General features: G+C 43.3%; 1 long non-coding RNA gene across 1 annotated transcript in view; it reads right to left on the reverse strand.

Moving 5' to 3' along the window:
- Positions 1–203: 203 nt before the first annotated feature.
- LOC146181694 (uncharacterized) overlaps positions 204–21,785 on the reverse strand; it is a 56,066-nt gene continuing 34,484 nt past the window's right edge. The window contains exon 3 of the long non-coding RNA XR_014700278.1: positions 204–1,132. This is a non-coding gene — a long non-coding RNA (uncharacterized LOC146181694). The remainder of the gene's footprint in view (positions 1,133–21,785) is intronic.

Here is a 21,785-nt window from a genome sequence, read left to right on the forward strand (position 1 = left end):
TATTTCCCTTTCATGATCTAGATCTGCGGTTACTACCTGTCCTAAGTAAACGTATTCGTCTACCACTTCCAGTGCTTCGCTACCTCGTAGTAGTTTGGTGCGCCTGCTTCACTCGCTGATCTCATTTCCCTCACCAGAGGCGATTCAAAAGGCCGGGAGTAGGCGCTATATCAAGTGCGCAGAACATTTTCCGTAACGAATTCCTCAAATTTGCTTATAAGCAAACATTATGCTGCATACTAAAAGTAATATTAAAATTTTATATGTATTAGGCTCGGGTGAGATGCATTACACCTCTGCTACCGGTGTGCTGCCATCGTTTTGACTACACCAGCCACATACCCTGTATACAGAACTCATAACAGACCATTGCCCAGCTGCGCTTCTCATAGTCGCTTAACTTAATTGTCTCGGATTGCGGTTCTTGCTGCCAATACCAGTAATGTCCCACTGTGCGGCAAAACCGTGCTCCACTAAATTTAATGTCAGAACATTGATGCAGTCGAGTTGGAGCAATTTTGGAGCACTTCCACCCCTGCATTTAGGATGAATGCAAAGAAAGGAATACTGCAATCAAATTCTAAATTCTAAGTTCATTCTAAGTTCAAAAGCAAGCCACCATGTCAGTGTTATCACTCAGTATCCTAATTTCTAAGTTCAATATCACAGGAAAGACAATTGTGCCAAGCTCAAGCTTAACACCGTTCAACATGATCCAGTTACATATATATATATTCCTGCCGAACATAATCACAGTTCCCATATTGTAAGGAATCTTTATCAACCATGCTTTTATTTATGTGTTTATTGATACCTCAGAGGTCATAATGCAAGACTTTACAGAAGGAATGGGCTTGTGCACAGTGATAAATGGTGACAGGCTAGTGGTATACATGGCTATGATTAGACAGGTTCTTCGATGGCAGTATTGAAGCTTACAGGATCACTGATGAGGGATGATTCCAGTTGTGAACAGTGCTTGCGAAGAATGACTCATGAAATGTAGTTGTGCGGGCATGCGGTGAAACGCCACTTTTACGATGACCTGTGCGAGGTGTTCTATACACAGGTTAGCCGAGACGACTGCCATGAGGTCTTGCAGGGGCATGAAGTACAGTGACGAGAACAGAGACTGTAACAGAGATTTCATGGCAGAGATGCTGAAGGAGTATTCGAGAAATGAAACTGGTGGCATGGTTTTGAACAGGCTCATAAGGTTCAGTAAAGTTACAGTAGTGTGGATCAACTATATGATTGCTATATTAAAGTTGTGATCACACAAGGATTTTGTAATCTAGTAATTTTACACAAGAAGGCGCCAGCCATGGGTAGGTTATGATAGAGGTATCCAACAGTTCTATTAGAGTAATTAGTTACATGGCTTACAAGGCAAGACAATGTTAAGCCATTAGTGAGGTGAACACTAAGGTACTTAAATGAATTCTTTGAAAAAATAGTACTAGTGTTAATTTTGTAAGTAGGATGTGTTGTTTTGGCAGTGGTGAGAAGAAATCAAAACAGTCTAAAACTTTTCAGGGACGGAGGCCACATAGCACATCACTATTGTATGCGAACTAGATATACATATAAGGCAGAAGCATCAGACGAGTTGGTTACAGAGCAGCGAAGTGCACAGCCATAAACTAAAATGTGGATGGTAGAAGTTACTGAAGGGAGATCGTTAAGAGTAAGGGTCAGTGCTTTGTGGAACACATAGCTGAAAGAAAACTTTGAAAAAGAGGACTGGGTATTAGCAGTAACAAACCGCGCGCGGTCGGTCAGAAAGCCTTGGATCAAACTAGTGGTTAGAGGTTTGTTCAATTCAGGCAGCTTCAGCAGAATGCGGGCAATGTGAAAAATGCGTGCAGACAGGCGACGCAACTTGGGAAAAGCAGTAAAAGAAAATCGTAACCTTGCTATACATTGTAGCCGCTGTGAAAATTGCCGTCCCAAGTTTCAGGAAACCAAGTTTCTAGCCAAGGCACAGGACAAGATAGAAAGAGAAGTTATTGAGGCTTTTTACATTCATCAAAGAAAAGACAAGTGCGTTAGCACGCCCTCTATACTCCTTTCTAAAGACGAACTCTCCTTTTTGGAAGGATATGTGTAGTTTTTTTTTCACCGTCTTTCTTCTTTTTTAATGATTTTAGGCGCCTTTTACACGCTGCCATCCACCGTTTGAGTTTTATGCTTTTATCTTTGACTTCTCTCTCTCATGTCATCTTCGGTTTTTAATCTCTTGTGGTTCCTGGCCTTTATCATTTTCTGGTTTCTTGTCTTTATCCATGGGACCTGCCTTTCACCCATGTGTTTTGTCATGATTGAACTGGTTCAATCCTGCCTAGTGATTTTTTTTTTTTTTTTTTTTTTCTGATTTAGTGTGGGGGTTATCGCACATTCATGCAGACCAGAGACTATAAAAGAGTGCCTGGGTTCCTTTTCTGCTCATTAAAGTTGGAAGTTGCGCTTCTGTCCTTTTGTGTCGTTCTTCCTGTGGTGTTTCGTCAGCGCTATAAGAATCAAGATCATACCGAACCTGCTGGATATTTTTTTAGAAGTTAATATTGGGATATATTGAGGGCGAAAGGCACCATTTCGGCTCCATCTTAGTGCCTATACCCTGTGCGATTCAGGGAACGTAGGAACGGGTGAATGCTAAATATTTTTTACACACTCTTGTACACTACGCGAACGCGCACACTTCGTGAATAACGCGAAATAGAAGTGTCCTTTCGCTAAGGCAGTTTTGGGAAAACTGCTCGCAGCTTCGAAAAGACCCGTTTTATCTGGAGTGCCCGGCATTGAAAAAGAAAGAGCACATAAACACCCTTCCAGAATCAGCCAAGCGATCACATACGGTGATTACATAAACACCGCAACCTTCAAAACGAAAGCCAAGACCACCTACACGTTGAGAATATTCTTCTTCCATGGCAGCACAAACCAAATCACGATCCCCATACACAGGCCTTTTACATACGCTCTTGGTTTCTAGTATGCCACACTGTGCACCATTCATGCTTCAAAAATAAATCCAAGACGCCCTGTTCGTGAAGCAACACGCAAATATGATTTGTTGCAGAATGAACGGAGAGACCGACGGGGTCCGCAGGTAGGAGCACTCTTTCAACTTCCGTGGATGCACGAAGCCTCTACTGCGTCTATCGCCTCTGTCGTTACTAACGTAATTCATGAAGAAACTGCAAGATGAGCACTGAAGCACGAAATGTGCACGGCGCAAAAATCGCGATTCACACGACCACACATTCCAAACGTCGTTTACAAACACACGACACGTGATCTGCCTTTGGCTTTCCTGCAAAAACCCCAATCCGAAAATAATAAACAAAGCCAAGCCAATCCATGGGTTGCAATAACGATTTGCTTATGGTGTCTTCGACACCTGAACTTGCAGAGAGCCGGCTCCGTGAACTGCGCATGCGCGCCCAGAACCAAAGTGGAAAGGAGGATGCGTTGATTCTCTCGACGGATGTGACGTCAAACAACTTTTAGTATTTGCTTTTTTCTGGAAATAAGCCTCAAACCCAGATGCCAATTACCCCGATTCGAGCCACCGCACCCGAGCAAAAGCTGGCGCGCTTTTCGGGCAACGGGTGCTCGCGCCTTGCGAGCCCTAGGTCGCTTTTCATGCGTCTGCTTGTTGTAGTTTGCGGGGCATCATCCCGATAGATGCAAATTCGGTGAAAATCTGATTCAGTTTGTGGATTGTTGCCCTAAATTCAACAGCGTAGCCTTCGGTCCTGTCGCTGGCCTGTCTGCAGCCTCCGACTACGGTGAGTCGTACGCGAATGATGGTGTTTCGTACATGCCCGCGAGCTCTAGGTAAAGCATTTGTCGGCGTTCTGCTACAGTCTTGCAGTTTTTTTAACGAGTTTTTACACGGCAGTGCAGCTATGCGGTAGTCACAATTACTGACGCGGCGTAATCACGCGACAGTCTCCGGGCGAAGGCATCCCGTTTCTTCGCGCTTGAAACAACCGTTGCATACCTGCTGCTGTGCACCGATCGGTCGCCGGTTGCTGTTGTCTTCGGGGTGCACTGGGGTATTGGGACGTACGCGGCGACTTACAGCTGATGTGAAACTATTTGTGAGTCGAGAGTCACGGAAATTTGTAATTTGCTTTTTTTTTTTTTTTTTTTTGAAATTCTTCGTTTGTGGCCTAGTTTGTTTGGGCAGTAGCAGGCATTTTGGTGTGGTGCGCCAGCGTGAACGCGCTGGTTTATGATCAGGAGGTTTTATTGCCTTCCTCGCAGCTTCAGCAGATAGTGGCTGGGCCCATAGAAACGGTCGTGCTTCTGTCAAAAAACTGTCGTAAGGTATTTATCTATGCGGCCCGTACGTGGTGCTGCAGTGCAAGAGGTCAGCTTCTTTAGTGTCGACGAAGTGCTAAAGAAGGGGAGTTGCTGGCTAGCTGAGAGATAGTATAAATGTAAACTGGCCCAGTGCGAAATGAGCCCCGGAGTGAAACGAGCCTACTGCTCAGCATAAAATTGCTACAAGATACGGGCGTATACCCGCACGAATTTATTGTGCTTATATGCTCACACGTTCCACTGTCGAGTACTCACATCGGTGCATGCAGCAATGAGGGTGACTCTTCGGCTATCATAGGTTCTTGCCCATGAGAGTATCTGCCCTTTTACTACGAAAATAACTGCGTTGGTAGAACTCGCTGAGCTTATTTACATAGATTTAACACTTCAGATGCATGTCGCTACCGCAGAGTTCCCTAATATATATCTTTTGCCTGCTCCAACAGTGTCATCACTTTGAGAAAACTGGGAATGATAGCAGAAACAATGCCTCCATAAATAGTGGGCAGTGCTTGGCTTCAAGCTGCTGTCAAGGCCATTGACAGCTTATTTGAAAACAAAGCAATAATTAACCTGAGGTGGTACGTTTTGTTGAGGGGAGTGAGGCACCGTTGCATGTACAGCCTTTGTCAAAAGTGTAGAGCCCGGGGGGTCCGCTTCTGAGCCGAATAGTGGCACTGATGTAGAATTAGTTGAGGCCTTTCCCACTGAAGGGGGTAGGACAAAAAATCTTCTTGCCATCAACAAAGTTGGAATACCGGAAATTCATTACAAGCCGCAGGAACTGGCCCAGAAGCAGACCCCCTAGGCTCTACACTTTTGACAAAGACTGTACCTCGTAATCCTGTCAAAGAGCTTGGCAGTTGCTGCTACAAGCACTCTTGATTAAAATTCCATGCAAGCCGCAGCATATTCCGCACTTACTGCACACGTGATTTAACTTAGTCTCTTTGTTTGCTATTTCAGTGTTTTGCAAGTGTGCTAAATATTTGTATTTGTGCTAGCATTGACTGCCAGTCTCGTTACTGCCTTTTTCCTTCTGCGGCAGGCACTCTCACTTGCTTTACTCAAATCAAATTCTACTGTGAGTGAGTTTGCTGAATTTATGCAAACTAAATGTAATTGCTGTATTACTCTCATTTATTTACATTTACAGAGGCAAGGAATACTCTGGGCCGACGTACGAGTTTCCTCCACCTGTTGGATTCCGCCGCTACCTCAGTAGTGCAGTGAGCTGTAACTGGTGTGACCGAACACTCTCACTCCTACTGGTTTAGAGCGTGCTCCTAGTTAAGTTTAAAATATCTTGCTTGCAATGTATTTAATCTTGTTGTGGAGTATTGTCACCCTTGCATTTGCTGATATGTTATTATTTGGAAAGCATTCAGAGTGATTTTGGACGCATGATTTGCAGTGGCGGGAGGTGGAGAAGCACAAATGTGTGACTGCAATTTTTTGCCTCTCTAGTTTTCAGCCTTTAGAATTAAAGCAACAGATTGACATGTGAACAGGCCTGGCATGGATTAAAGAGTTTGTCATATACAACAACACTTGACCCTTGCGGAGGTAACACAGCTGTGGTTATCTGAGCAAATGTTCTCTGTATGTGATGGTGTCCGAAACATGGCATTGTCTTAAGTAACTTGGCATGGAATCGGCCACTTCTTGCACTCTCTTGACAGCATCTATTGTAATGTGTGCTAGGCGACATGCCTTCGGATCTGTTGTATGTCTGCAGCAGTTGCCTTGATGTATCAAGATGGGGTGGTTGTTACGAGTTGGAAATTCCTATTCTCCCGACTACACCAATAAAATGTAGTGAAGCCAAATACCAGGAACCAATGTGTTACGTGGTTCATTGTGAAGGCTTGCCATTCTCGTAACTTTGCCAAATTGCTAGAAACATTATTTTTAAGCCTGGTCTTCTTTTGCTCATAGCACAACTCATTTCGCGCATTTGTCAACTTTTTGTGGTTTATGGTTGGCACATTTTGCAGAGGGTGACAAAATTTGAGCTGGTGTGCCACGAAGGTTAAATATCTGTTTATTGAACTCTTCTCTGGAAGCTACATGCAAATACTGCCTAATGTGGCTGTGAGGGCTTCGCACTTGATTGATGTACCGGTGCATTACTTGTGGCAGCTGGTCTACATTGTACAGGACTGCCACTTTGAGAAGCACCAGCACTGCTATGAAGCAGATTCACAGCATTGTTCCTGGTGGAGGCAAACCACTGTAGATGTCCTCATTCCAGTGCAGCTTCAGCCAGTGAAGTTTCACAATGGCCGTGTTGGACAAACAAGAGGCCTATGAACTTAAGCATTTCACTTAGTCATTTCTTCCAAACATCCGTCAAAACAAGCAACCTGTTGGTTTCCCCAAAATCCCTGTACAATCATATTTATTTTTATTTTTACAAATAGTTTGTATCATAAGCTGGAGAGCCTTCACTAGGTTCCTATCTACGTGAAAACTACACGCTTGTGTGCCAGTGTCAGCAGATCGTTGCTAACGATTGTGGAAACCCTCCTAAACAGAGATAAAACTGAGAACATGCAGCGATCATGTGTACATACTCAAAAGCAAGTGGGTACGGAAACTATGTGCACCTTTGGCCACTAGTTGGCATTACAGGTGGTTGTAGTACCTGAATCGCTAAAAGCTGAAATCAGAGCTTCTTCTGATAGACTCTTCTGGCTTCTTTGCTGCTAGTGCGATAAAAAAAAATCTGTAGCTGAAGTTGCTGAATCACACAATTTCAGTGTTTTTTGTTGTGCGGCCTGACACGAACATTTCTCTATCTAAGGTGCCACCATTCTTCAGATACAGATCGCTTGTGTGTCACCACTTGGTGCGATGTTACTCTGTGTCACCAGGGGTAGAGACAGACAATTGGAGGAGGAGGATACGCTACAACAGGACATGTATTTGCAGACTAACAGGAAAAATAAGGAGGCCTTAGGAAAGCTAAAGAATACGGTAAACGCTGCCATGAGGCTCACTGAAAGAATCTCCAATCTAAAGAGAGGATTGCAGGAAAAGGAGTCAAGTCATTTGGTACAGGCATTCGTGATCAGTAGAACAGTTTATGAGACGCCTTGTATGAATATGGACGTGACGGAGGAAAACAAGGTGGACGCTATGATTAGGCTGGCGTATAAGGCGGCCCTTGGGTTACCTAACATTGCTTCTACCGAAAGTCTGTGGGATTCATCATCATCAGCCTGACTATACCCATTTCAGGGCGAAGGCCTCTCCCATATTTCTCCAATTAACCCGGTTCTGTGCTAGTTGCATCCGCTTCACCCCTGCGAACTTCTTAATCCGCCCATCTAACTTTCTGCCGCCCCCTGCTACGCTTTCCTTCCCTTGGAATCATGTCCGGCCCATGTCCATTTCTCCCTCTTAATTTCCACTAGAATGTCGGTAACTTGAGTTATTTCTCTGACCCACTGTGCACGCTTCCTGTCTCTTAATGTTACCTCTACCATTTTTCGTTCCATAGCCCTCTGGGTTGTCCTCAACTTAAGTAGAACTCTCTTGGTTAATCTCCACGTTTCAGCCCCATAGGTGAGTACAGGCAAGATGCAACTGTTGTATACTTTCCTTTTGAGCGATACCGGTAAGCTGCTAGTCAATCTGCGAGTGCTTGTCAAATGCGCTCCATCCCAATCTTATTCTTCTTGTTATTTCCTTTTCATGGTCCGGATCTGCGGTTACTACCTGTCCTAAGTAGACATATTCGCCTACCACTTCCAGTATTTCGCTACCTAATGTAAACTGCTGTTCCTTCCCGAGGCTGTTGAACATTACCTTAGTCTTCTGCATGTTGATTTTCAAGCCTACCTTTCTACTTTTCCTGTCTAGGTCATCAATCATTATTTGCAGTTCATCCCCCGAGTTTCTTAGCAAGGCAATGTCATCAGCAAATCGCAGTATTCTCCATCTACCCTTATCCCTCACTGCTCCCATTCCAAGTCTCTGAATACTTCCTCTAAGCAAGCTGTGAATAGTACTGGGGAGATTGGATGCCTGGCAAGGTTAGCTTCATATATGCGTGAATCGCACCGTGAAGTCATCGGTCATGACCGGACATGATGTCATGTGGTGACCTCAGTTCTGGTTATTAGACATGACTGGATGTGACGTCATGATGATGTCACATCCGGTCATGGTGACATTACTGCGAACACATTAAGCTGCGCAGAATAGATGAAACAACCTCCAGCTTAAACAGCATCACTGTTGAAAGTGGCCGTTGAGCAGTCTAGTTGAAGGTTTGGGCGGCTGCATGCGAGCAAAGAACTGAGTGCTGTGATTTAACTTCCCAAAATAAATGCCACGGAGTGGTACTTTTTTCTTAATACAGGTCATACGTTTACTAGAACCACCTTACTCTGTATTTTACAGCTGCAAATGCTGCAAAAAGCAAATTTTCTAAATTTAAGAATTTTATTCTGGCATGGCTTATATTCTCTAATCTCCAAAACAATTTTCTTGGGTTCCTTTACTTCTGGAAAACTTGGGATATTGTTGGAACAACTACGATGAGAACAGCAAATTTTACAAATTTGAAATTTAAGTGTATGAGAACATGCAAGATGGCGACCATGGCACAAACTTTTTTTTTCCGCCTAAAACAAGCTGGGGTAATGTTTGTCGTAGTAGCCCAATACAGTCCTTTTCTGAACTGATGGCGGTCAAGCGTAAAAATTGCGTCAAATGGCATGATATGGGCCTGTGTGCAGGCTTCACACAACTCGTACTCTCAGGCAAGTCCAGTAAAAGAATCTGACTGCTGAGCTGCTACCCGGCACAACAGAACCCAGAATGCAACCTAATCCTACGTTAGCCTGAATACTTAATATTTTTGAGACAAAACATTCATAGAAGGTTGAAAAAACTCGTACATGCAGAATGCGATCAAAAAAATCTGGAACAAGTTTCATGACACGCATGCCATTTTTCACAGCATATCACACAACTTGGAAGAAAGTCGACAACTTCACTTCGAAAGCAAATTTTTGTGAAAATGTACAACACCACTGGGAAGGAAAACAATTGAAGCAGTTGAAACAAAAAAATTTGGTAGCGTATGTGTCAGTGAACCCTCAGTGTCTATTAAAAAAAGTGAAATCAATGATCTTCGACACTAGTAGAACCTGAATAGCGCTGTGTGATAAGGCTGTCCACAAGTGGCAATAAGCAAATTTAAAATCAAAACAAAACAAAACTTGACAGAACTTGCACCAATATCACTGCTATGCTAAAATAAAATACACAGACACCATATAACCACTGTTCACAATAAAAGTTCTACAAACCTGATGCGAATTTTTATATCATAGCTGTAACGATACTAGCACAGCCTGATAATTACAGTACACCTAAACAATCACTCTACCTGCCTCTATGCATATATTGTATGCATATAGGCACTATGCACATATTGTACTTGACTACAAAGTTCAGCATGATAGTTAACAACCATGCACATGAAACAGCTCGGGTATTGAAAAGCCTCTTCCAGTCTTGTTCAAAACCAATATATTCTGATCAAATCAACATGCAAAATGTAAATCTTTCGTAAAAAAATTAATTTTGCACACAAAGACAAAGGTAGCTTTACTGCACATACTGTAGCACGAGTTGAATGCTACGGGCAAATTTTCATAGTGCTGCAGGGTTTTTATGTGTTTATTATATGAACGATGCAAAAAATAAAAAATCGGTGAACTCCATAAATGGTGCCACATTAGAACAAAAATTAGCAGTGCTATGCCTAGATAATTCCACTGCAAGAATGCATCTGTGCTGACTCATGTTCTATTGCCATAAACAAAGTACAGTATGTGAGGAATACAAGGGATGAAGGTTTGATTCCCAGTGGAGACAGTATTTATTTTATTTACCCCACTAATCACACATGTGCTCTGTGCTGTCGTACAGTACAGCAAGTAATGGCATATGGTACCTGTAGTAAGACATAGTTCATGCTGGTTACATCGGCTGTCATGCAAAGATGTAATCAATGCAATTAACACTTTTTGTAGTGGCTTGAAATTGTTGACGACTGCGACCCCGAGCAGTTCGCACCTGAACACTGGCAACCACTGTGATTTCGTAGTATCGATGACAGTCGCCGCAGATGATGAGGGGAATGTCTGGTGCCCTCACAATGCATCAGCCATCTCGCAGATAAGTGCTGCCATTCAGCGCCACCATTGCAATTCTTGTTTAAATGGCTATGGGTTGTACAAACTGGAAACTCTAGCAGACTAACAATCTTGTGCATTCACAATGCCGTAATAACAACATTGCGTGGGTAGTAATTTAGAAAAAATAAATACATTCACAGTTAAAACTGGTTCACTGGACAATATTTTGTAAGTAATAATTCAACAATACTGCACAAGAATTTTCAAAACTCCTCTGAGCCTCACTAGGGCACCTATGAATGTTGTGCAGCCTTGGTGGATGGAACCGTGACAGATTATTGTAGATGAAAATGTAGCCATTAAATACTGTCCTTTTTAAAATGCGTGATAGAGCGTTACACTGCAGTGCACAGGTGTAGAACATAAAAACATGGCTGCAGCTGCGAGCTATCAGGTGGCTGTCGCACATACTCTATGATAGTAAATCAGGTATAGGTATCTTCCATGGGGCAGGTAGCTAGTAGCAGGCTAGGCAGGCAAACAGGGTTCGTTCATGTCTCTGGTCCACCAAGAATGTGACAGTGCATCTATACTTGGGCAGATTACCTAACATGCAGACAACTACTGTAAAGTCAAACACTGAACTTACAAAAAAATTAAGTTGATAAATGAAATGTACTGCCTTTGGATCTGAGCAAGAATGAGAACAGAGGCAAGCCATTTGGCAAGCCTGTTTCGATGCATTCCCTAAAGCCACATCTCTATGCTGTTCTGACCAGTTTATTTGTTTTACAAGAATACACCAGGAAAGAACCAAGCGATCGCACATTACATCTACGTTGTGCACTACAGTTATAAAAATAAAAATCATAGCTAACGAGTACGTGACCCCGTTCGGTAATGCAGTACATTTACTTTGCTGTACAGCGTACCACTCGTCTCGGGACTGACGGACAGCGTGTCAGGCCCTTATCATTTGCCAAAAAAAAAAAAAGCGAAGCTTAATTTCTAGTAAATCAACATTACACACTATTAAGAAGCGGTCAACACACTTGAAACACAGTTCTATATTCAGCTAGTCTGCAAACTATTACCACAGTCATCATACATAAAAGCAACAACAGGCGCATACATGCAGCATGTGCTGAAAAGGCGCGTCCGATGCAAGTGCAAAACTGACGTTGGCCTCGGTGATCTTACGACTGCTAGGGGAAAGCTACATGCCTCACATTGACACTAAAAATTAATTCAAAGCACTTCTGACACAAACGTAAGCCTTCGATGTCTCTGTAGTCACAATGCCTAAACACTTTCAGCGGAGCGCTTTATTTAGTTCTGCGCAGGCAAGCAGAACTTCTCTCAGACAACCTCAAGTGCAGCAAGAAAGTAACCTTGCTGCAATGTTCACAGTTAAACGTCCCGAAACAAATCGTTCCCAGCTAATTTCACACAGCGATTCACGGAAGAATCGCGGTTCTAGCGCAGGCACCATGCTTACCAACATGGCACTCGAGTACGTTAATGTTCCACAAATCAATATATTAACTCATTTCCTTCCAAAGAGCAATCAGCTGGCTTTCTATTCGACTTACCAAAGTGATGCTCACCGTGCGAAGTGCGTCGCCTGTGCTGTATAAACACAGAACACAGCCATTTTATGGTTCGTTAGCATTAGCAACAAATAGATAAAGCGCAACACAGGCTCCGTAAATCACTGGAAGGAGAATAACCAGAGTCAATAACGCGTCAAACATTTTTTTAAAACGTTTCATGTAACGCGCCGCAACTCAAATAATTTAGCGGAGTGGGCGATGATGATGATAATGGCGCACGCACCATCGTATCTAAAATTGTTGCAAATGAAACTATACAGTTTCAGTTAACCAAAAGAGGTAGTGACCCATAAACTACAAGTGCGAATTTTATTTATCTAAAGGTTTCCTTTTACTGAATTAATTTTTGTTGGTATTGGACGTTTTCGCCACCTGCAGCGCTGTCACTCAACCGTTGCAACGGCGCGCCATTTGAACCGGCTGGTTGTACGGTGCTCGCACAAGTCTCTGCTGTTCTCTCGAGTTCTCTCTTCTCAGTTCAGCTCTCTCTGCAAGCCTCCCAGAGGCTGTATGACTCATTTATCTCGCCACAAGTAACTTTTAAACCACAGTTCAGCAATGCGACACTAGAGCCATTCAATGAAGGACTACACGTATTCCTAGTCTGGCATTTATTTCCTTTGCGCATTTTCACTCTGTCCATTCATAACAAAAACTTGGAAGAAAAATCAAGTGGCTTCCCACAGTGCAGTTACATATCTATAGTTATTTCATAAATTGGCAACAGAGTTTTGATTCATCATCACTGCCTGCATTAGGTATGCTGAAGGGAATTAATGGTCTGCAATCATCGCTGCTTCATGCGTTAGCTGCAGCCGCCAACCTTGGTTCATTTGCCGACATTATCTCTTCATCCCAGTGTCTGGTATCCCTTGCTTGTTTCACTCCCTCGAAACCTAATCGATTAGCTGAAAAGCCCTATTTCCTGGATTACATGTCCCACTCTAATGCTTCTTTTCAGTTTTCTGCATCTTCATACTCAAAGATGTGCACCATGTGCTGCAATCTCAACTGCAGGTACTCTACTGCAAGATGCCCAGCACTCTGTGTCATATGGTATGGTGTTGCGGCAGCATAGAAGTACCACCCACACAAACCATCAGATGAGGACCTGCTTATGCCCTCACCTTTTTGGACCAAGGACGCCACCTGCCCAGGGCAAATAGGGCCTGCTCATTTCAATAATAGCCGATTACTACTTCCTTGTTATGATTACCTTGAAACTGTACTTTAATCCACATCTGTGTTTGTGAAGGTTTTCCAAATTATTTTACTTTCTATAACCTGCTGCACTGTGTATTTTAAACTAATGCTTTAATGTCCACTTTTCAGCCTTTCAAATGATCACATGATAGCAAGCTGCCTTTTATTACATTATATGTACAGCACCTTCCAAATTTACATTCACCTCTTTTTGCTCTTGGGGAAATGTTTCTCATGGTTCAGATTCAGAGTGACTACCTGGCTTAAAAACATTACTCCCTTCCTACGTCCGAAACCTTCCTACCTATGTGCAGCAGTGACTTTGTGGCTATGCATTCAACTGCTAATCCCAAGGTTTTAAGATTACATACATGGCTACATTTTGGCAGAGGCAAGATGTAAAGACACCTGTGGGCTATACAATGCATATAAAAAGGACACCAAGCAGTCAAAATTAAATAGCCCTTTCCCATGCTTGCCGTCTTTCATAGACCGCATTAGGTTTTGGCATTCCCGATCCCTGTGTGCCATGTCAATACCTCTACCTGTTGTAAAGTTGCTCTCATCACAAAGGTTTGAAAAATAAACTTTCATCTTGTAGTTTCTTTAGGTCCTTGAGCATGTGCTGTTATTGAGGCAGTGGGCAATATTTGGCTGGGGCCTTAGACATGCAATAGCCCAAACCAGATTCAAAATCGAGGAAACAGTTTAGCTGAAACAAATGTCGATTTCAGTCTCATCGACATCAACTGCAATGCCCGTTCTCTTTTTCTACAGGAATATAATGTAGACATGATGCAATGCTGTTCTCCCAAATGTTTTCCGATTGTCATGGCTACTACAGTTCAAAATAATGAGACCAAAGAGCACGACACACAAGGAATGCTTATTTGCAATGGAAGCATTTTATTGCAAGCTATGAAGTAAATACATTTGTCGTGAAGAACAAGCAAAAGATTGCAAGGAACCATCAAAACAAAATTTAAAACCCCATCTAGAAAAGCAAAAATCTAATGCCATGTTTTCATGGAAAGCAGCCATTTTTTAAAAAAGGCTGCTCTTTGAAGATACTCACAAAATTATTTCAGCATAAATGCTCATTTGCTACAATCCTCTTTTTTTCCAACTAGACACAAAGTCTAAAGACCTTGTGTATAAAATGTCACCAACCAGCACGCAGCTGCCATGCCATCAGCGAAACCATGCGCCCAACTGCTCATTGCACACCGGCCAAAACTCTGCACTGCCTTTGGGCAAGTGGAAAACAGCTGCAAAGCATCTTAAAACCCATCCACCTTTTGTTTCTATTTTAAGGAGCTATCATTTCGCCAGCTTCAATCATTCCTTTCGTTTTCAGGTGCGATTCCATAAACTGAACTTGTTTATGAACCACCCTAGATTCGAAAATGTGTTCAAACCTGCTGTCTATGAGGCAGCGCCTTCAGAATGCGCGATGGCCAAAAATACTTTTGCAGCAGACTCGTTAATAACAGAGCTACAACCATCAAAACCGGTATGTTTCTCTCCTTCCCTTCCATCACCAAAGAGTCTCTCCCTCCTCCCTGGTTGACTAGCCTCCACAAGAGAATACGCGTAGGGCTGGTACATGTAGGCTCCCTAAATACGCGAAATGTGGAGCGCCATCTCTTAGTGCTTTGAGAAACTATGCCCGCCATGTTGGTTTGGTCAACAAAATGAAAACGCTGGCTGCCCTGTGCAGGGTAAAAACAGCTACGAGAATGCATCAAATGCAGTCATTATGGCCCCGGCTTTTACAGGCATTATTTTTTTTTTCTTGCTGGTTGGTTTGTGGGGTTTAACGTCCAAAAACGACTCAGGTATGAAAGACGCCATAGTGAAGGTCCCCAACAATTCCGACCACCTGGAGTTCTTTCTTTAAGGTGCACTGACATTGCACAAACACGGGTGCCTTGCTTTTTGCCTTCCATCAAAAAGCTACCGCCGCAGCTTTTTTTTTTTCTTGCTTTCTGCTACCCAAGCACCACCAGTGACCTTCGGCTCATCCAGCTACAATGCCAATAAGGAGGAGGAGTGGGAGAGGCTGAGCTCAATGGGTGGCCGAAGCATAGGTGCGAGGCGTCTGGCCTTTCTTAGGAAACCAAGCCCGTGCATGTATGGATGTTCTGTGTTTTCTGTATTCATGGTTATGCATGGTGTACCATGGCTGGATTCGAGTGGAGACGGTGCGCTCTTTACGACCTATGCATGGAGGGTGCTTCCTGTCTGCTACAGCTGCGAAATCGTGGCACTGTGTGGCATTGACGTGTCTACTCAGTGATGCCGTCATTTGGTGTGCAACAAGCTGGAAAAAAAAAAAGCGGAGGCTGGCCAAGCCTGCGGCTGCAAGCCTGCACTTTCACCAGGTTGTGATTCTTGCCAACGAGATGTCATGAACTTGAGCGTTCAGAGCGACCTGCAGTGATTTTTGCCGCTGTACTGAGAGTTATAGATGATAGGTGTGCCGGCCGTGAGCCATCCTTACAGGCTCTGGCTGTGTATCAGCATCTTGCCGAAGAGCCAAAACCAGGGAAAAACTCGCATAAAATATAGCTAAATTATTGGAACAGAGTTCTCCATCACTCGGAAATTGATGAAAGGAAACACCGCAAGTTTTTCAAACTTGCAGGCGTGGGCACGTCGTTCAGAGGAAATAAAGTTCAAATGCGTGGCAGAAAGCATACGTATGGGTCCGGACCGAAGGAAATACCAAAAGCACACTGCGGCCGAGAAGCTCAACTATTGTCATGAAGTTAGCTTCGTTACAAACTAGCCGCAGAGCTTAGCAACATAGGTGGCAGGCAAAGACAAGGGTCGGAAGGCTTTCCTACTATCCTTATATGAGGATGGTGATGAATGTCTCCTGTTATTTCGAGGTGATGTTGCGCACGCCTCAGAACAGGAAAAGCAGTTACAGTGAATGCGCTGTTCAAAGTGCACAAAAAGTGCAATAAGAGCAGGTTACCTTTTTATTTTTAATTTGCACTAACAACTTAAAACAGGTCAACGACCAGCCTGACTTGCAGACACGTGAAGGCGCCCGAACTTTTGGTACATGTGCAGAAGCAGACAGAAATGTGCCCAAAAGCGAAAAGATGCCGTCACACTGGCATATCATTTGAAACAATGCATGTAGGCAAAACAGGTACTCCTCCTTGCTCGGCCACTAATTTTAACAGGCCTGGCAGAACAAGCCCGAGAGCCCAAAAATGTTCATGTGATAAATTCTGTGCTTCTGTAGCCATGTCAATGCATTTTTGACAGTTCCCCTCATATCATGAAGGAAACAAAGTTACAGCAGGAAGAAAAAAATCAGCTTTTGTGCAGCATAATGGGACTGACCTTACAATAGTATGCTGCTACTTGCCTTACTGCAGACTGATAACCCAAATCACTGTTGTATTCAGATGGTAATCAGCACATGTTGCGCACTGTAAGAAATAAGACAAAGTAAGTATTACTACGATCAAAATGTGCTAAATAATACTGTTGCCTGAGCCTACACTGCACCGCTTTCGCGCACACAAAGTTGAGACTACATAATTTCTCTAAGTATTTCGCTCACTCCGTAAATTGAACACTTGAACGCTTGAAGGCGCGAACGCAGGTGCACACCGGGCGCCGCCACAGAAGCAAGTGGCCAGGGTTGGGTAAATCCTGCACTAACTTCACGGGGAAGAGAGCACTGCTTGCCTAGAAGAGCTGCCATTATATCTGCGGCGAATGCGCAGGTTGTATGAAAGTGCGCGCCGCTGCCACTTGAGTCCAGCCGTTGGTGTATGAACAGCACAGTGCACAGAACACACTGAAGCATGCATAGACAAGGGCAAGAAACTAAAAGCCTTCTTTCTTGTGTGGGTGTATGCATGAGTGAAAACGAAATGCAAGACAAAAAAGTGCGTGACATCAGCAGACCAAGTGACACCCCTCGCCCATCAGTCAGAGAGAAACCAATGGATGCAGTATCTGTTGGTACCTCATCGACAAAGTTCGATGGCCAGCGCAAAGGATGAGGAGGTTTGGCTGTTTTAAAAGGACCATGAGAGCTTTGGTTTGCATTTTGTTGCTTTCCAGTGTGTGCATCGCTGCAGTATTTCACAGAGACCATGTCCAACGCCTTATCGGGCTTGGTTAAAATGCCAGCCTGGTCAGTAGCCCTTGAATATGTTAGCTCTCTTAAATGAACAATCTGAAATAAGCAAGGACATAAGTTGTGCTGGCCATATTGTGGACTGCTTTCAAGACAATGTGTGTAATGCCAAATAATCTGAGAAGTTGAATAAACCGTTTGGGGTGCCCTGTTTTGTTTTCTAAATATGCATTGTAATACCATTTAACACAGCTCGGCCACCCAACTTGTGCACACCAGCTAACACAAAGCTTTAGCTGCACTACACTAATCCCTCTGTCACACAAACACTTCCGATCCTCATTGAACTCAATCTGCATTCAGGCTTTCAAGAAGGATTGAAGCATCCGGTGCTACACGGGCGTTTTCAGTCAGCATTGAGAAATTTCCTACGTGGTCCGTCGTCTGCTGTCAGTCGCAATGAGTCTCAAAAGGAAATTTAAGATTGGGGTAATGATTGAACGATTTCAGTGTACACAGCATCATTCCGCTTTTGGCGCCTCAGGTCATCTAACCTATCTTCCCAGCGGTCAAGTGCTACAGTGCAGTTTCTCTTCCGCTCTACAGTTTCCACGCTGACGCAGTCGAAGAGAACGCCACCTTAGCTTCCACTGGCAGTAGACTACGGTGTCAATATTATAAAATTAGCCATTCTACGAATGTTCTATCATGCCTTTTAATACATTTATGTGTTATTATGTGCAGTTCTATTGCATTTATTCGTTTTCAAGTTTTAGAGCTCGTTGATGACGAGGGTGTCAATGACCGCTTTTGAGTGTGCTTGAAATCTCGAGAGCGATTGAGGAAGCAACCTTGAGTCAAGCAGGCTCGAGCTCAACTGCACTTGACAGTTGCCGTGTGACAACCTCGATCAAAAATGAGTTGAATGCAGATCCAGTTCAATGAGGATCGAAACTGTTCGTATGAGAGCAGTTTGATTGGATCGATTGGTGCATAGCGCTAAAAAGACAAGGACACAGCGCTATGCACCAATCGAACCATCACCAACTCGCCCACGCTTCCACTCTTGAGAGCAGTTTAACTCGCATCTTGCAGGAACAAGCAATCTATATACACCTTTCCAATAAGTTACTCGGTGCCACCATATTGTTCGCTCCTCCTCTCTGGACTGCTGCAAACCGGCTCTGCTTCCACTGTGCTAGCACCAAATGCACAAAGCAGTCCAGCAGGTAATATGGTGACACCCCGTGACCACTTATTGGAAAGGTGCACACTGCTATGACTATGCTACAGTATGCTAAAGAAGTGAACACACAAAAAAGCCAGGCAATCATGTTACTCTGGTAACGAATGTTTAATTGTGGCTGGCCTTGCATATGGCGGGCAGTAATGCATGTACCCCTGTCTTCGGACAGGACAGCAGGGTTGTAAGCATCTCCAGCAAACACTGTGCGGATGTTCGTTTTGTTATAAAAATTTAGGAGACACTTGAGATCTGTCTTTAAGAGTATAGCATGGTAGCGTCAACAGCTCCCATCTGCAGCTTCCCTCAAAAATCCTTGATCGCATACATGCACCTTGCTATTTTATAAATGAAGTCCTTAAAGAACTTTGCTGCAACCTACAAAAAAAAAAAAAAAAATGTAGGAAGTGCTTAAGAGCTCTAAGATCGCTAAGGCGAACACAACCCGGCACCAGAATTAGAATATGTGACTAATAGGTACGGTGCAGGGAATGCAGCCTTATAGTTACGCACGTCAAATGACAGATCGAATACCACACGCCCAGCCTCCGAGGTCCTGTGTATAAGTGCATAAGTGGCCCGAGTATGCATGGGGTTGCCATTAGCCTCTTTGTCACCTCTCCGCGGCAGTTTGCACAGCCAGGATGCCTCCTTTCCTCCTCTCTGCAACGCAACAACAGAGCACGCACCTGCCAGAGCTCTTCACACGCAAGTTCCAGTATGAAGGACGTTTTTCGATGACAATTTCTGATCACACCTTCTGTACATGACGCATATGAGCCAATTAAAATACAGCTATTTAAATGCCCTCTAAACACGTGAATATTGTGAATATAAGCATAATACATAAGATAAATTCTCAGCACTGGGTAAAATATTCACAAAGTATTGTCAAACATGAATATAAAAACAAGAAATTGTAATAAAATCTTGAGGATATACAAAAGGCAGAAAAATGCTCATTTCTTAAACTACAGCATGAAAATGAAGAAGTCTTTTTTTTTTTTTTGCCTCAACTCCTTCAGCACCATGTAATTTGTTTATTAAATAAAATATTTACACAATCTTGCTATTAGATAATACTAAAATGCAGGTATTTTGATCCTCAATTAAATAAATGCCCATGTTTTTGTTTTGGCTTTATACATAACATAAAAACCTTTTTCTCCGAAATTTGCAGAAAAAATCCAAAAAGTGAATGAAAAGGGGGCATGAATATCAAAATAAGCCAGCAAGAAAAATAATTCAGAATACTAAAAATATGCTACACTGCCTCTTTTATTACTAGTAAAGATATGGTGCATTTATCGGCAGATTTCTTTTTTTCGTAGTGCTGTTCGGAAGCAGTGGTCATTCTTGATTTCCTGCAGCAGTTGTTGAGAGTCTCATGTACCTATTCTCCACATCACACTAACAAAATACAGCGAAGCCCAACTGCCAAGGAAGTAATAATTTACGTTCTGAAGTTCATTTTGAAGGTGTGCTGTTCTCTCAGAAATATAGCTAAGTTGCTGAAAACACCCATTTTTAAGCTCGGCCTTCCTCTACTCATTTTACAGTTTATAGCATTGGCATTTCCAAACCTCTCAGGATTTATGACTGGATTATTTGGTGATATGTTTTCCACAAGGTGGGAGAGTTTGCCATCAAATTTGAAAATCTGCAATAGGAGCTCGGTGTTCAAACTCCACTCGATTTGCTTGAAGTTCCACACTTGAAGTTCTGGAGAAGCCATATCAAGTAGTACCAAGCTTTCATTGCTGCTGAAACCCAGCGAATGGAAACAGAACAGTAGGAACACAAAATGAGCACGTGTAACTGACCAAGAGTGATTAGAGATTGAAACTAAGCTTTTCTTGGCCACTAGCTGAAGTTCGAGGCTGGCATTTGACTGATTCATCATCTGAGCTGAACTGAGAGCTAGTAAAATTGTCTTCAAGAGACTTCGCTACTGCTCTCATAAAAATAAAACTATAGTAGAAGCAGCAGAATCGTGTGAATGGCGCCAAAGACCTCTTTATTTCGAATAATTTTTTAAATGTCACACTGTGCCAGAAAGAACAAAAAATAAAATAAAAAAATAAACAAGCTGCACACAAACAGAAACTATGGTTGTCACAATAGCCCCACTGCGGTAGTGCAGTGGTTAAGATGCTAGATTACTGTGCCGGAGTACCCATGTCCGAACCCAACCGCTGGCGGCTGCTTTCGATGCAAACGAAGTGGCACCCGTGTGCTATGTGATGTCAGCGCGCGTTAAAGATCCCTAGGTGGTCAAAATTACTCCACAGACCTCCACTACAGCACCCATTTCTGTCTTTCCACTTTGACTCCCTCCTCCCTTGCCTTACGACACAGTTCAGGTGCCCACAGAAACAAGTGACAGATTCTGTGCCTTTCCATCCCTGTGAATTAGTTACTATAATTACTTTTGTCATACTATCTGCCTAAATGGGGCTACATGTTCCAAACAAGAAAATTTACGTCTGCCAGTGTGTGAGAACCATCATTCATATATGAACGATTGGCTTAAAGCGGTCCTGAAAGGTATAAGCCCTAATCCCTTAATTTGTGCCGGTATTATCTCACACATAATCGTCAGCATACAACCATAATCTACCACATTGTGCCTAAGACCACCCAACATGGGTGTAAAGCTCTGTTTTAACCAAGCTGTATGAATGTGGAGTAGCACGTCTGATACTGGATCCAAGGGTCTCGGAGGGTTCTATTCCACCTCACCCTCTCACCTCAAAGGAGCTGCCTGAGTTAGCAGCTCCAGATAGCGTCGTCCTCTCTTTTCTCGATTCTTTGTCTCTTTTGAGTTTTTCCACAATATGAGCTCCAGCCAGTTCGGCCATATCATGTGGCCTCATGACATCGCAGAACCAGACAACCAATCAGTGCATGGCCATGTCACCTGCCAAAGGCATGGTTGTGATTTTTCTCAAGGGTGCCGCCTTTTATGCTACCGCAATAAAGCAACCATTCTACAATAAGTCACTCCTTGTGGAGCACTTTTCACTACTGCTGCTGCATTGTATGATATGGGCAGTTCAAATTATGTCCCTTCTGTAAAGAGCAGTTTGTTTGCACAGCCTCCTATCCGATGTGGATGTAGGCTG

Source organism: Amblyomma maculatum, chromosome 8 (genome assembly GCF_055883805.1).
Source record: "Amblyomma maculatum isolate TAMU_Amacu chromosome 8, ASM5588380v1, whole genome shotgun sequence".
Taxonomy (NCBI): Eukaryota; Metazoa; Arthropoda; class Arachnida; order Ixodida; family Ixodidae; genus Amblyomma; species Amblyomma maculatum.